The sequence below is a fragment of the Budorcas taxicolor genome, chromosome 3, assembly GCF_023091745.1.
Source record: "Budorcas taxicolor isolate Tak-1 chromosome 3, Takin1.1, whole genome shotgun sequence".
NCBI lineage: Eukaryota > Metazoa > Chordata > Mammalia > Artiodactyla > Bovidae > Budorcas > Budorcas taxicolor.
In genome coordinates, this window is record NC_068912.1 from 10,489,638 (window position 1) to 10,492,894 (window position 3,257).

The following is a 3,257-nucleotide window of genomic DNA, read 5'->3' on the forward strand; positions in this document are numbered from 1 at the left end:
AGGAACTGCTCCTTAAACTGCATACATATCCTCACTGCTGGAAGTCCTTTCTTTGGTCAAACCAGACTCTGCTGTTTTGAAAGTTGTTTCGGGGGATCCTGCTTGCTTCTCTGCAGACTAAATTCTCACCAGGGTTTGGCTTGGCTCCGCACACTGGGGCAACGGTAACCATGGTAACCTAAATGAGTAGGGGGGGAAATCGTGAACCTGGAGGGGCTGGCAGCAGTTAGACCCGGACCCATGCTAGGCCCTTGACAATATGGATCTTGACCTAAGAGTTCAGTCAAAGCAAAGTGAAGAGAGGGGCGCTCCAGAGAGGGTCATTCTTTCAGAGATACGGTTCCCTGCTTCAGGGCCGGCGGGAATGGACACAGGCACAGGCTCGGGTTCCTGAAGCCGCTGCGCTCGCCCCTCCGCCAAACTGGAGCGGAGAGGCGGGGCCGGGCCGGGCCGGGGGCGGGGCCTGGACCGAGGAGCGCGCGTTCTTGGTTACTATGGTAACGCGTCAACACCCTGCGCGGAAGTGGTGGTGTGGGCTGCAGACGCGGTGGAGGCGCCGAGTTGGGGCGTGCGGCTGAGATGGTGAGGTCCCGGGTGTGGAGAACCTCGGATGGGGACCTCACGTGTTTTCAATTGTGTTGGGGTTCTGGGCGGGGAAAATGAGGTTCTGGGCGGGGAAAATGAGGATCTGGGCGGGGGAAAGAAGTTGGGTTGTCGGGGTCACAAGATCCAGGAACAGCGATGACAGCCTTAGAAGAGGTTAGGGAAGTCCGGAGGGGGAATCCAAGAGAGAAATAAGGAGTGGGGTCGATCGCGCCTGGAAATGTAATCTGGGGCCTAGCCGAGGAGCTGGAAAAGTGCTGTCCCAATCCGCTTACCCCTCCCATCTGGCTGGGGACTGTGGGATGTGACGTGGAAAAAACACTGGTGAGGAGGCCAGATTACAGGTTATGTTCTGCCTATATGAACCTATGTGCAAAAGAGACACTAGATCCCCGGGTGGAGAGCACACCCAGGAAAAGGACAAGCCTTCATGTTTGTTCAGTTGACAGGTGTTACAGTTAAGTCAGGGAAACTCCACAGGGCCCTGTGTCCGCCCTGTTCCAGCCGGGCACCAGCTCTGTCTTGTTGGATTTGAGCTGAGCATCCAGGCTCTCAGGACATCTGGTACTGCAGTATTTTAAGGGCTGCACTCTCTGTGTTCAAAGTCAGGGCACCATGTCTGACTAGTAGTGCGACAATGTGTATGTCACCTAATGTCCCCGAACCTCAGTTTTCTCTTGTTATTGGGGCTCTGGGTCACTCCCAGGTACTCAACAAACATTTGCAAACCAATAAGTGAATGAATGGATAGGGCACCAGATTTGAAAGTCCCTGGAAAGGGATTGGGGCTTCCCTGATAGTTCAGTTGGTAAAGAATCCACCTGCAATGCAGGAGACCCCAGTTGGAGGGATTGAGACTGGTCTAGCAGGCCTGCAGTTCCCTGGGGTGGACAGGATGACATGAGGGTTTGAAAGGACAGCATGCCTGGGAGAAGGTAAGAAAGTAGTGTCTGGGATCCAGGGAGGATGGTGTGGTCCCTGAGGGATAAGTGAGATGGGGCAGAGGGTAGGTGCTGGAGCCTTGGGTTACTGGAAATAACCTTCGAATTTCTGGGTGCACACCCTATGGCAAAGGTAGCTCCTTCAGTGTACCTGTGGACACACTTCATGCTCAGAGGTCACTCTGCTTTTCTGGGACTAAGCGGTTCAAATTCAGGGTCCCCAAGTTGGAGTTTCTAGAAGAGCTTTGTTAATGATAAAGGCAACAAATCTCTGGAGAAGAGCAGTTCCCAACTTCTGAGGACTTTCTGCAATGTTGCAGTGGGGGTCTCCTTTCACTTATGCTTTTTATGATGCATATTTATCCCTGGATGTCCATACTTATCTCCACCCGGGGATCTAGTGTCTCTTTTGCACATAGGTTTATGGGCCCAGTGCTATGTCTGTGAGGTCCTAGCATCGCACTTGGCATCTAAGGGCTCACAGGAAGTGTTAGTTCTCTTTTTCTCCTCTTTCGAAAATGTCTTATCTCCAAGTCAAATGAATCAGTGAGTTGCACCTGTTTAGAGCTGTGGGCTTCAGCTTACCCAAATCAGGGATTCCCCATCCAAGGGCCACTCAGAGTGGGGCTTTGGTTTGTGGACTGAGCCCTTCTGAAGTCCCTTGGACAGGATAGGGCATATGAGCACCTTTGAGAAGTAGTGGGTCAAGTTAGTGATCTCTGCCCTTTGGCAGGCTAGGGGTGTGTGTGTGTGTGTGTGTGTGTGTGTGTGTGTGTGTGTGTGGTGCTACTTACTAGCTTTTCAGGCTGTTTGGAGGAGTGGGGAGAGGTGATGGTTGGAGACAGGGTCACAATTAGGCACACTTTTAGGACCCTTACAAAAACAATAAATAACATCCCCCAGAAGGAGGGACAGGGCCTTGGTGTTGAGTAGGATGTCATCTTCAAATGGTACCCCACAGATGGCCAACCTGGTTGTTTTTGAGGAGAGAGAGGACCTGAGTGCAAGGCAAGATGCCTGGTACATGGGCATCCCCACCTTCTTCGTAACCAAAAGGAGATAGAATCAGGTCAAGAGCATGAAGCCAGTGGTGAACCTATGTGCGAAAGAAACTAGATCCCTGAGTGGAGAGCACACCCAGGAAAGGACAGGGCTTCGTCTTTGTTCAGTTGACAGGTGTTACAGTTACATCAGGGAAACTCCACACCGCTCTGTTCCAGCCCCGTTCCAGCTCCTTTTCAGCTGTCTTGTTGGAATTGAGCTGAACATCCCGGATCTCAGGACATCTGGCACTGTAGCTTTTGAAGGGCTGCACTCTCTGTGTTCAGAGTCAGGGCACCAGGTCCGCTGCTTTGTTTAGTTAAAATAGTGCCCCCTTCCCCTGTCTCAGCCATAAAGAGAGTTACCTTTTCAATGCAAATCATTATTCAAAATGAGAAATACCTTAAGATGCTAATGCTCACCTGAAATTACTGTTAAACATTTTTGTGAACTTTCTTTCAGTGCCACATTTCGGTTTCGTAAGAGCGTTTTTACTGCAATACTTAGATATTTCTTATAATCTGCTTTCTTTCAAACTTGGTACATTAGGGAGATCACCCTGCATCTATAATGATGTAAAAATCGTATTCTGTTTAACCAGTTAATCTTTCTGTACCAGAGTCTCTCCTGGGGCCCCCAGCAGGGGCTGAATTCTTACAGACCTAGGATGGG